Source organism: Capricornis sumatraensis, unplaced genomic scaffold (genome assembly GCF_032405125.1).
Source record: "Capricornis sumatraensis isolate serow.1 unplaced genomic scaffold, serow.2 scaffold13, whole genome shotgun sequence".
Lineage (NCBI taxonomy): Eukaryota > Metazoa > Chordata > Mammalia > Artiodactyla > Bovidae > Capricornis > Capricornis sumatraensis.
In genome coordinates, this window is record NW_027184624.1 from 2021755 (window position 1) to 2035986 (window position 14232).

A 14232-nucleotide genomic window follows, 5' to 3' on the forward strand; every position below is an offset into this window, starting at 1 on the left:
AATGCTGAAAAAGAAACGTTGAGCTGAGAGACCAGAAAGAAACGTTGCCTGCCACCCCCGTCCCCCCTTATATATAGGACATCAGAGGGAGGGCCTGGTGGTGGTGTGTAAGAACAGAGGAACAAGCAAGTGTTACTGAAGTGAACCTAGAGCCACTGGAGATTTGAGAATCCTGGTTAAGGCATGTGGTAGTGCAAACACCCTGCTTATGAAGGGCCCGTAGGTTTATTGCTCTGAGCAAAGCAGGAAATTGTCTTAGAATTTGTAAAACAAATCAGACAGAGAGACCAAATGAGCAATTTAAATAAATATTTTAGAATCTGATTAGTTTTATGGAGTTGTACTTAAGAAGGGGATGACTGGCCAAGGATAACTTCTTCTATGAGACTGACTGGAAGTGGATGATGAAAGCTGATGACCTATCTTGGACTGGTGTCAAACTCAGCAATTAGTGAAGTAAAGGACTTGGACTGTATGCTTGATGAGTGGTAAATATATATTATGGGAGAGACCCTTCAAGACAGGGAGGGGATTACTATGATGAAATGAAGTAGGTCTTGAGAGAAGGGGAAAAAACATGAGCAGAGACAGGAATGGGAGTGAAGATGATACTGCAAACTGAATGGGGAAAATTATGGGAATGGAGCTGGGGGAAGGAGTGGAAATGTGGGGCTTGGCAAGGAAGATATGGACTTGTTCATGGGTGGTGGAGTGGTAGTTGTCAGGGTTGGAAAATATTGAAGATGGTGAAATCTGGAAGAGAATGAAGGTTGGTTGTGAGAGTTGCATGTGTCAGGCTATAGCCTAGACCAGTAGAACAGAGCAGACAGAGGGTATTCCTAGGTCCAGAGAGAACTTCAGATAACCCATCAGCAGCTCCCTAAAACACGTAGCTAAATAATAAATAAGTATGGATTTGATCTTGGTGCTATCCATAGCATGGATAGCCTGTTGTAAACACTGACACTCATTTGTAGCAATGTTGAGCGTAGGCGTGATGTCACTGCATTTGTGTGATTTAGAAAATATGGTGCAGCAGAGACTGACATGCTGGAGATGGGTCGGGAAAGGCTTTAGACAGGTAGCTAAGATGAAGACAGCATTCTCTCCTCCAGTGAATTCAGAAAGGAGCTAAAGGTAAGCTTCCACTGGGTGTAAGTGCCATAGCCTGAGGAGGTGAGAGCGTGCACTCTAGGAGTAGAGGTAGAAGGGAGCAGTGGGAGCTTAGCACCGTGCCAAGCCGAGAGCAAAAGAGGAGCAGCGCTAGTCACTGGCAGTAAAGTTCAGGTCAGTAGTGTGACTGAAGTGAAAATCTGGTTGTGTTGGTGAGTTGGACTGAAATGCTTCTCCCTCATGAATATGTTTATCAAATGTATTGAGGTCACCTGGTGGTCAGGGAATCCGGCTGGCATGTATACTGCCTCCTATATTATGCAAATTTCAGAATAGCCAATAGGAGCTGCTTCAGACATTGTAAGAAAATTTGCCATCAAGATGAAGATGAGTTATTTTACCAGCTAGCTTGGATATGGCCATAGTGCTATCAAGCCTGAATAAGTGTGGGTGGCAGCATGGTCACAGTATAGCCCAATAGTTTTTGCATTGACATGTGAGGTCTGTACAATGGACTATAGTATCCCAGGTCCAAACTGTCACCTAAAGTGATAGCCAGGCTGTGAAAAGCCAAAAGACCAATCATTTATGCAGTGTGAGTGCTGGAGTTTGAGGAACCAAAGAGTTGCTGACAGATAGGGACACAACATGGAACACTTGGTGTTTCCATTCTGAATCCTGATGTGGAGAGGAAGCCTGAATCTCTCAAAAGTAGCTTTAGCAGAGACCAAGCTTAGTATTTGGGCTTCCCAGGTGGCACAGTGTTAAGGAATCTGCCTGCCATTGTGGGAGATGAAAGAGACATAGGTTCTATCCCTGGGTTGGGGAGATCCCCTAGCGTAGAAAGTGGCAACCCACTCCAGTATTCTTGCCTGGAAAATCCCATGGACCGAGGAGCCTGGTGGACTATAGTCCATGGCGTTGCAGAGAGTCAGACATGACTGAGCAACTGAGCACACACATAACTTTAATTTTTCTTAGCCTCACTCAACAATACACATGGTAGTAGTTGTGGGTGATAAAGCTATAGTCTTTACTTCCAGAATAAGCTCCTCATTGGCATTAATTAAATCTTTTATTGCTTGGAAATTTTGTTGAAGCTTGTGACTTAGGCAAATTGTTAGTTCAGTGCAAACATAATTATGGTTTTGGACTGTGAATTTTAAATCATTGTAAGTAGTCTCACACACATCTTTATTAATCAAAATGGGAACCATTACAATCAATACATTTTTGCCAGTGAGAAATAAGTTTGTTTATTGCTATAGCATAAAAATTCACGCTTTGGGATTTGACAGACTCTTGGAAAGCATTTTCTGCCTCCTGCTGGTTGTGGAAGCATTTTCCCTGCAAAAAGTTGTCCCGATGCTTGAAGAAGTGGTAGTTGGTTGGTGAGAGGTTAGGTGAATGTGGTGGATGAGGAAAGACTTCATAGTCTAAACTGTTCAACTTTTGAAGTGTTGGTTGTACAACATGCGACTGAATGTTGTCTTGGAGAAGAATTGGGCCCTTTCTGTTGATCAGCACTGGCTGTAGGCCTTGCAGTTTTCCGTGCAGCTCATCGATTTGCTGAGCATATTTCTCGGATGTAATGGCTTCACTGGGACTAAGAAAGCTGTAGCAGATCAGGCCACCAAATGGTGACCGTGACCATTTTTTGGTGCAAGTTTTGCTTTGGGAATTGCTCTTGAGCTTATTCTCTGTTCAAACACTGAGCTGGTTGTTACTGGTTATCATATAAAATCCACTTATCGTCGCACATTACAATCCAATTGAGAAATGGTTCATTGTTGCTGCATAAAATAAGAGAAGGTGACACTTCAAAATGATGATCTTTTCAATTTGCAGTCAGCTCATGAGGCACCCACTTATCAAGCTTTTTCACCTTTTCAGTTTGCTTCAAATGTCAAATGACTGTAGAATGGTTGATGTTGAGTTCTTGGGCAACTTCTTGTAAGAGAATCAGCTTTGATGATCCTTTCAGTTGGTCATTGTTAATTTCTTTTTTTTTCAGATTTTATTTTATTTTATTATTATTTTTTTACTTTACAATATTATATTGGTTCATTGTTAACTTCTGATGGCAAGCCACTTTGCTCCTCATCTTAAGACTGATCTCTTTTGCAGAACTTCTTGAACCACCACTGCACTGTCTGTTCATTAGCAGTTCCTGGGCCAAATGCATTGTTGATGCTGTGAGTTGTCTCTGCTGCTTTTTGACCCAGTTTGAACCCAAATAAGAAAGTCATTCAAATTTGCTTTTTGTCTAACATCATTTCCATGTGTTATTCGGTTGCCCAATAATGTTTGACTCTTTGCAAAGCCATGGACTGTAGCACACCAGGCTTCCCTGCCCCTCACCATCTCCCAAAGTTTGCTCAAGTTCATATCCATTGCATCGGTGATGCCATCCAGCCATCTCAGCCTCTGATGCCTTCTTCTCCTTCCGCCCTCAGTCTTTCCCAGCATGAGGGACTTTTCCAGTGAATCAGCCGTTTGCATCAGATGAACAAAATACTAGAGTTTCAGCTTCAGCATCAGTCCTTTCAATGAGCATTTAGGATTGATTTCTCTTAAGATTGACTGGTTTGATCTCCTTGCTGTCCAAGGGACTCTCAGGAGTTTTCTCCAGCACCACAGTTTGAAGGCATCAATTTTTCAGTGCTCTGCCTTATTTATGATGTAGTTCTCAGAACCATATGTGACCGCTGGGAAGACCATAGCCTTGAGTATATGGACATATGTCAGCTGAGTAATGTTTCTGCTTTTCAACATACTATCTAGGTTTGTTATTGCTTTCCTTCGAAGAAATGGTTGTCTTCTGATTTCATGGCCACAGTCACCATCCGCAGTGATTTTAGAGCCCAGGAAGAGGAAATCTGTCACTACTTCCACCTTTTTCCTTTCTATGTGCCATGCAGTATTGGGACTGGATACCATGATCTTAGTTTTTTTTTTATTATTTAGTTTTAAGTTGGCTCTTTCACTCTTCTCCTTCACTGTCATCAAGAGGCTCTTTAGTTCCTCTTTGCTTTCTGCCATTAGAGTGGTATCATCTGCATATATGAAGTTGTTGATGTTTCTCCTGCCTATCTGGATTCCAACTTGTAACTTATCCAGCCTGGCATTTCTCATGATGTGCTCAGCATATTGGTTAAACAGACAGGGTGACAACAGACAGCTCTGTCATACTCCTTTGTCAATCTTGAACCAATCAGTTTTTCCATACAGGGTTCTACTGTAGCTTCTTAACCCACATATAGGTTTCTCAGGAGAGAGGTAAGATGATCTGGTATTCCCATCTCTTTCAGAGCTTTCCGTAGTCTAAATTAAATATAAAATAAGTAGCATGTAGTAGTAAGTCATTAGCAAAAAAAATAGTGATAAATGCACATTAAAATGATGTATAACATAACCACATTTATTTAGAATGTATTCCAATACCAATGGCAAATTTCAACAATGCAAAAACCATTTGCACAAACCTATCCCCTTATTGCCAAATTCAGACTTAAATTGAAGAAAGTAGGGAAACCCACAACCCCATTCAGGTATGACCTAAAGCAAGTCCCTTATGATTATACAGTGGAAGTAAGAAATAGATTTAAGGGACTAGATCTGATAGATAGAGTGCCTGATGAACTATGGATGGAGGTTTGTGACCCTGTACCAGAGACAGGGATCAAGACTATCCCCATGGAAAAGAAATGCAAAAAAGCAAAATGGCTGTCTAAGGAGGCCTTGCAAATAGCTGTGAAAAGAAGAGAAGCAAAAAGCAAAGGAGAAAAGGAAAGATATAAACTTTTGAATGCAGAGTTCCAAAGAATAGGAAGGAGAGATAAGAAAGCCTTCCTCAGTGATCAATGCAAAAAAATAGAGGAAAACAACAGAATGGGAAAGACTAGAGATCTCTTCAAGAAACTTGGAAATACCAAGGGAACATTTCATGCAAAGATGGGCTCGATAAAGGACAGAAATGGTCTGGACTTAACAGAAGCAGAAGATATTAAGAAGAGGTGGAAGGAATAAACAGAACTGTACCAAAAAAGATCTTCATGACCCAGATAATCACGATGGTGTGATCACTCACCTAGAGCCAGACATCCTGGAATGTGAAGTCAAGTGGACCTTAGAAAGCATCACTATGAACAAAGCTAGTGGAGGTGATGGAATTCCAGTTGAGCTATTTCAAATCCTGAAAGATGATGCTGTGGAAGTGCTTCACTCCATATGCCAGCAAATTTGGAAATCTCAGCAGTGGCCACAGGACTGGAAACGGTCAGTTTTCATTCCAATCCCAAAGAAAGGCAATGCCAAAGAATACTCAAACTACTGCACAATTGCACTCATCTCACACGCTAGTAAAGTAATGCTCAATTTTCTCCAAGCCAGGCTTCTGCAATACGTGAACTGTGTACTTCCAGATGTTCAAGCTGGTTTTAGAAAAGGCAGAGGAACCAGAGATCAAATGGCCACCATCTGCTGGCTCAGGGAAAAAGCAAGAGAGTTCCATAAAAATAACTATTTCTGCTTTATTGACTATGCCAAAGCCTTGACTGTGTGGATCACAATAAACTGTGGAAAATTCTAAAAGAAATGGAAATAACAGACCACTTGACCTGCCTCGTGAGAAACCTATATGCAGGTCAGGAAGCAACAGTTAGAACTGGACATGGAACAACAGACTGGTTCCAAATAGGAAAAGGAGTACATCAAGGCTGTATATTGTCACCCTGCTTATTTAACTTCTATGCAGAGTACATCATGAGAAACACTGGGCTGGAAGAAGCACAAGCTGGAATCAAGATTGCCAGGAGAAATATCAATAATCTCAGACATGCAGATGACACCACTCTTATGGCAGAAAGTGAAGAGGAACTAAAAAGCCTCTTGATGAAAGTGAAGGAGGAGACTGAAAATGTTGGGTTAAAGCTCAACATGCAGAAAACGAAGATCATGGCATCTGGTCCATCACTTCATGGGAAATAGATGGGGCAACAGTGGAAACAGTGTCAGACCTCATTATTTTGGGCTCCAAAATCGCTGCAAATGGTGATTGCAGCCATGAAATTAAAAGATGCTTACTCCTTGGAAGGAGAGTTATAACCAACCTAGATAGCATATTAAAAAGCAGAGACATAACTTTGCCAACAAAGTTCCATCTAGTCAAGGTTATGGTTCTTGCAGTGGTCATTTATGGATGTGAGAGTTGGACTGTGAAGAAGGCTGAGCGCCGAAGAATTGATGCTTTTGAACTGTGGTGTTGGAGAAGACTCTTGAGAGTCCCTTGGTCTGCGAGGAGATCCAACCAGTCCATTCTAAAGGAAATCAGTCCTGGGTGTTCATCGGAAGGACTGATGCTAAAGCTGAAACTCCAACACTTTGGCTACCTCATGCGAAGAGTTGACTCACTGGAAAAGTCTCTGATACTGGGAGGGATTGGGGGCAAGAGGAGAAGGGGATGACAGAGGATGAGATGGCTGGATGGCATCACCGACTCAACGGACATGAGTTTGAGTGAACTCCGGGAGCTGGTAATGGACAGGGAGGCCTGGCATGCTGCAATTCATGGGGTCGCAGAGTCAGACATGACTGAGAGACTGAACTGAACTGAATATTAGTATCATCATCAAGGTACTATCAGAGACCTAGCAGATAGCCAAATAGACATTCATTGGTGAATGAATCACAATATAAACTTTGTATGGTGTCAGTTATGTTACGTTCACTGAGGTGTATTTTATGGTCTAGAATATGGTCTCTTGGTGAATGTCCACTGGAAAAGAATGTGTGTTATATACTATTGTTATGTGAAGTTTTGTATAAATGCATTTAAGCCAAATTGGTGATATATTATTCAGATCCTCTGCATCCTTGTTGATTTTCTGTGTATTTGTTTCATTGATTACTAAGAAGAGTGTTGAAGTCTTTAACAATAATTGTGGCTTTCTCTTCCCTTTTTATAATTTAGAAATTTTTTTTCTCTGCATTTTAAAGTTCTGGTATTAGGTGTTTATACATTTAGAACTGTGCACTTTCTTCTTGGTGAGTTGAACTTTTTATCATAATGTAATATTTCTTGTTCTTAAGTCTACTTTGTCTGATATTATAATGGGGCATGTGTGTGTGAGTGTTTGTACATTGGTAATTATTTTCCTTGGTGTTTTCTGAGATCTGGGAATTATGGTTATTATCTTGATAATTTTGGAAAATTCTCAATTATACTATTATCCCTTCAAGTCTTTCTTCTCCATTATCTCTGTTTTCTTTTACAATTTTGGTATTTCCCACAGCTCTTGGATGCTCTTTTTTTTTCTAATGTTTTATTCTTTGTTTCTGTGTGGATAATTTCTATTGATGTATCTTGGAGGTAATTATTTCCTTAGCTTTGTGAAACCTACTGATGAGTCTATTGATGTGATTCTTCATCTTTGTTAGTATATGTTTCTTTTGGATTATTTGTCTTTCATTCTCTCATATATTTCATCTTTCTGCTGAAATTCTCCACTTGTTCATGTATGTTGCCCATTTTTCAGCTAGATCTTTTAACATATTAATCATTGCTATTTTTAATTCTTTGTCTGATACTCAAATATTGGGATCATATCTCTGAGTCTAGTGTGTGTAATCCTTTATCACTTGACATGATGTTGTTTTTGATTGGTCTGACTTCTTTGCATATCTTATATTTGGTGAACATTTGTTGTAAGACAGTAGAGACTGAGGTAATTAGTATTACCTCATACTAATGGCATATCTTTTTTTTTTTTTTTTTTTTTGGTCAGACCTTCATTATATACATTTAGTTAATCTTGTCAGGAGTTGAGTTAGTTTTGGATTTTGTTGTTATAGTTATCCTAGTACATCCTAGTTTTAAAATTACTGTAGTAAAGTGTTACATGTAAGATGTGGGCTGGTTTGTCAGAAGTTTTGTTTTCAATGTTTCCCCCTCAACTTTAGGTTTTCCCTTGTCTCTTAGAGAGGGTCTCTCTTCCTGCTCATTTCTCCTCTGGCAGTACCTCCTGTGGGATCCAATATCTGACATCCATCCCAGCCAAACAATTACCCACTTCTCATCTTACCATGCAGACTCCTCTCTTCCCTTGAGTTTCGCTTGTTTGGTTGCCTTACAACCCCAGTTTTCTCATGGTTTCAGTAGGAGTTATAATTTTTCAGATTATTAAACTTTTTGTTCTAAGAGGGCAAATGTTTCTCTTTGGCATTTTAAGAGGGAAGCAGAAATCAAAAATATTTTACAAATCAAATATATTTCCTAAATCTCTGGTTAAAAAATATGTATATCTGACATACAAAGAGAATAGTATCAAGACCCTCTAAATAATATGCCATGAATTTGGAATTTATATCATGACTCTAGGTAACACAACTCGATGAGAAAGTATTCTTAATGACTCTTTTTTTCTGAATTTCCTTGGTCCCTTGCTGAGAGAAGACCATGAATGTCTCACCAGAATTTCATTTCAGTTTAGCACATAGACTGTATTCTGTGAATGGCTCTGTCTAGTTGAGAGTTCTGGTAAGGAGCTCTGATATTTAACTATTTTCTAGCATAATAGAGACTTAAACTGTAAAGGTATTTATTTTCCTATCTACATAGATAAAGCTAGACCAGAAGAAGTGACTTGTCAAAGAATTTATGCTATCATCTAAATAATCTGGTTAGATGAACTTTAGTGAGAAAGACTGGTATTTTCAAGTTGGAGTAAATACATGGGATCTCCCCCAACCATATCTTTTCATAACAACCCTTTCAGTGTCAAACTCACATGATACACAGTGGAGGGACCTTGACTCCATGTGCACGCTGGACAAAAGCATTCCTCTAGTCCAAGCTGGAACTGGCGCCTGAACCATTATCTCAGTCCCTGAACTGGATTGCTTGGATTCCCCTCAGTTGATACTGTGGCTTTGGAAGTTGGAGCACATGTTTTATATTTCTTGGAAGAAATCAGTATGACAGGTTATTAACAGACAGTATTGTTTTTCTCAAGTTCATATAAAAGGAAATTTTCATATACTTTTAGAAACAAGAGAGGCTGTTTTACTATATTTGTTAACATCCTCAGTCGTAGCAGTCTGAGATTATGAATCAGTACTGGAACAATAAACTATGTGCCAATGTATGTGAAAAGAAAAATAAATGGATTTTAACTGATGAAATGCCAAGAGGTTATTAAAAATGAGAGAGATAAAAAAGGGGGGAAATCCTTTAAAAGAAAATGTATGGAATTTAGAAAGATGGCAATGACGACCCTGTATGCAAGACAGGAAAAAAGACAGAGCTGTGTATAACGGACTTTTGGACTCAGAGGGAGAGGGAGAGGGCGGGATGATTTGGGAGAATGGCATTCTATCATGTATACTATCGTGTAAGAATTGAATCGCCAGTCTATGTCTGACGCAGGATACAGCATGCTTGGGGCTGGTGCATGGGGATGACCCACTGAGATGTTATGGGGAGGGAGGGGAGGGGGTTCATGTTTGGGAACACATGTAAGAATTAAAGATTTTAAAATTTAAAAAAAAATAAATAAAAGAAAATGTAATAGATAATACACAGAGCTATTATTGTCCCACTTCTATTTGTCTAGGCTTCCTAAACCTCTTGATGGTCTCTTCTACTCTTAAGACTCTCTGGGAAAAGCATTGAGATTTTTTCTGTTCTTACTCTATTCACCTCTTCACATTTTGAAGGCTGTAACAATTGGTCTTGATTGAAATCTTTCCAGACTACATGAACAATAGCCAAATACAATAAGAGTGTACATAATGGGCATAAAAGAAACATCATTGTTAAGTTTTCATGTGATTTAAGTTGAGATGTTAGTACTAATCATCTGTTTTGATAAAAGGTTTGTTTGACTCTTTTCTGTTTTATTTCCAGTGAATGTTATTTTCTTTTCATTATTATGCAAGTTTTATGAGTTATGATTTATTTGTGTGTGTGTTGGATTTGATTTATTTCTGTGGGACTCTGCTGTTTCCACAGTAAACTGTGGAAAATTCTGAAAGAGATGGGCATGCCACACCTGACCTGCCTCTTGAGAAACCTATATGCAGGTCAGGAAGCAACAGTTAGAACTGGACATCGAACAACAGACTGGTTCCAAATAGGAAAAGGAGTCCGTCAAGGATGTATATTGTCACCCTGCTTATTTAAGTTCTATGCAGAGTACATCATGAGAAACACTGGGCTGGAGGAAGTACAAGCTGGAATCAAGATTGCCGGAAGAAATATCAATAACCTCAGATATGCAGATGACACCACCCTTATGGCAGAAAGTGAAGAAGAACTAAAGAGCCTCTTGATGAAAGTGAAAGAGGAGAGTGTCCCATCACTTCCTGGGAAATAGATGGGGAAACAGTGGCTGACTTTATTTTTCCGGGCTCCAAAATCACTGCAGATGGTGACTGCAGCCATGAAATTAAAAGATGCTTACTCCTTGGAAGGAAAGTTATGACCAACCTAAGCAGCTTATTCAAAAGCAGAGACATTACTTTGCCAACAAAGGTCCATCTAGTCAAGGTTATGGTTTTTCCAGTGGTCATGCAAGGATGTGAGAGTTGGACTATAAAGAAAGCTGAGCACCAGAAGAATTGATGCTTTTGAACTGTCATTTTGGAGAAGACTCTTGAGAGTCCCTTGCACTGCAAGGAGATCCAACCAGTCCATTTTAAAGGAGATCAGTCCTGGGTGTTCATTGGAAGGACTATTTTGAAGCTGAAACTCCAATACTTTGGCCACCTGATGTGAAGAGCTGACTCATTTGGAAAGACCCTGATGCTGGGAAAGATTGAGGGCAGGAGGAGAAGGGGACGACAGAGGATGAGATGGTTAGATGGCATCACTGACTCGATGGACATGGGTTTGGGTGGACTCTGGGTGTTGGTGATGGACAGGCTGGCCTGGCTTGCCTGCAGTTCATGGGGTCGCAAAGGGTTGGACACGACTGAGTGACTGAACTGGTGAACTGAACTACTATTTCTTAAAACCTGATTAAAAAGAGCTTCCAGATATAAAACTTGTGCTCTGAATTGTCTATTTCTCCAGCAATCTTTGATGATCTTGACCAAATGGTGATCTAATGTTATTCACTTATGTTTTCCTACTGCATATAGTTTGGAACCACTATGTTTCATTCCTAGTCACATTCTTTATTGTATACTTCTTATTTTGTAGTTTCTGTTCCTCAGCATCAACATTCTACTAAACTAAGATGACTACTTTGAGGCAATTTGAAACCAGAATTCTCCCGCCATCTGAAATTATTCATGTACATATAAAGTAAAGAGATAAAGACAAAGATGGCAGCCAGGGGACTTTATTTGTCTTGTAATGATTTAATATCATTTTTCTATACCTTTAACTAGTGTCGAGTTAGCGTTCTAGCTAGCAATAAAGGAGTCACAGAAAAGGAGAATTCAGGAAATATGCAGTATCGAGTTTTCTTGGTAAGTTCGTCAATCTCAAAAAAAAATTGGCATGTGAGCAGAAACAGTTCCATTACTTAGACAGCCAAATATGTTTGTGCAAAGAATGTGTGCATAATACTGAATATCTGTGGATGGACTAGAATAGGAAAAATGTGTCTGTTTTCTCATTTGTTTTTGGAAAAGGGAATCTTTTAGAAGATTTCCCCTGTCACTAGTGTCATATTTTGTGAGACTAAGGTCTCAGTAGGTCTAACTTTATAACCTTCTAATTTCAGACAAAGAGAGACTGGAAAGTTAGGAAAGAGAATTCAGTTGCAGCCAGTTCAAACTACAAGGAAAGAGAGTAGAGAACATCATTGAGAAGCTGCATGCAAACACACATACGTCTTTTCTGCATCTGTTTCCAGCTATACTGTGTCTATCTTAAAAAGGGAGGGTATCAAAACCCGATAAAGACATTGAAAGAAAGGAAAAGTACAGACTAATAACTTTCACGCTTAGGAATACAAAAACCTCAACACCTCAACAAAAGATTAAGAATGTAAATTCAGTAATATGCAAAAATAATTTTATGCCATAACCAAGAGGAATTTATTCTTAGTTTGCCAGGCCAACTCAACATTTGAAAAATAAGTAATTTAATTCATCACAACCACAAGTTAAATAGGAAACATCATGTGCCTCATCAGTAAACGATAAAGTTTCAGAAAACTTTAAATAGAGGGGAGTTTCCTCAACTTAATAAAGAAAACATACAAAAAATGTGCATCTAACACCATACTTAATGGTGAAAAACCAGATGCTTTCCCCTGAAGATCTAAAAGGATGCAAGGAAGTTCCTTCTTGACTCTCCCGTTCAGCACCCTATTAGAAGTCTTAGCTAATGCAATTAGATAAGAAAAGGAAATAAACACATACAGATCGAAAAGGAACAAATAAAATGGTCTTTTTTCACAAATGACCTGATTATCTATGTAGAATTCCCAAAGAATCAACACAAAAAGCCTCCAGAACTACTAAGCATTTATAACAAGTTTGCATGATACATGGTTAGGATAGAAAGGTCAGTTGCTCATAGCAACAATAAATGATTAGAGTTTGAAATTTTAAAATGCAATTTATTTACATTGAAAGCAAAAAATTAATAAATATAAAGCTAACAAAATCTGCATAGGATCCATAAAAACAAACCTACAAAACTCCAAAGAAAGAACTCAAAGAAGATTTAAATACATAGAGAGATATTCTGTGTTTATGACTAGGAAAACTAATACTATTAAAATGTCAGTTCTTCCCAGTTTGATCTATAGATTCAATACAATCCCACTCCAAATTTTAGTAGGTTATTTTGTGGATATTAACAAAATGACACTAAAGTTTATGGAAAGCCAAAGGACTCAGAATATCCAACACAAAGCCAACAAAGAACAAAGTCAGAAGACTGATATTACCCAACTTCAGGGCTTATTGTGCAGCTACAGTAATCAATACAGCATGGTATTAATGAAGGAACAGACAAATAGGCCAATGGAACAGAGTGGAGAGGCCAGAGAGATTTGTTCAGTAGTGGAAATGTTAGGAATGAAACCACAGTAGTGAATAAACGACATTATGTATTTGTCAAAACCTATAGAACTGTACAAGAGTATATCTTAATGTAAATCGTGTACTTTAAGTACTGAAATAATGTATCAGTGTTGTTCATTGGTATTTAACAAATGTACCATGCTAACACAATTTATTTATAATAGAGGACATTTAGACCTTGGACATATGGAGACTTTCTCCTCAATTTTTCTGTAGATCTAACACTGTTCTTTAAAAAGCAGGCTGTTTTTTAAGATAATCTAAAAACATAAGCCAGATATATGGGGATTGTTCTTTTATCTTCCTCTTTCTTCATACCCATTCTTCATTCATTCAGTGCAAGGATTCAGTGTTTTAAACTGCTTTCAGTTTTATTTGCTTTTCCATGTTATTGCCATATTCTAGCAGAGATCATCTCTACCTGGAATTTGCAGTCACTTTCCAGCTATTCTTGTTGGCCTTCTATCACACAGTCTTCAAAATATTGATAGAGTGAGCTTTCTTGGATACAAAATGTATCGTCATTATACTGCTTCAAACCCTTCTTTGGATTTCTATTTCCAAACTTGCTTTTTCTTTTCCTAACTTTTTGTTTTACATTGAAACATAGTCAGCTAACAATGTTGTGATAGTTTTAGGTGGACAGCAAAGGGACTCAGCCATATATGTACCTGTATCCATTCTCCCTCATATTCTCCTTGAATCCAGATGGTCACATAACATTGAGCAGAGTTTCCTGTGCTGTGCAGTAGGACCATGTTGATTATCCATTTAAAATACAGCAGTGTGTAGGTGTCCATCCCAAACTCCCGCACTATTCCTTTCCCCTATTCTTCCCCCCCTGCAAACCATGGCAACCATAAATTCATTCTCTAAGTCTGTGAGTCTGTTTTTGTTTTGTAAATAAGTTCATTTGTATCATATTTTTTTTTTAGATTCCACATATAAGGGATGTCATATGATATTTCTCCTCTGTCCGACTCACTTCACTCAGTATGACAATCTCTAGATCCATTCATATTTGATAAATCCATCCATGTTGCAGAAAATGGCATTATTTTATTCTTTTTAATGGGC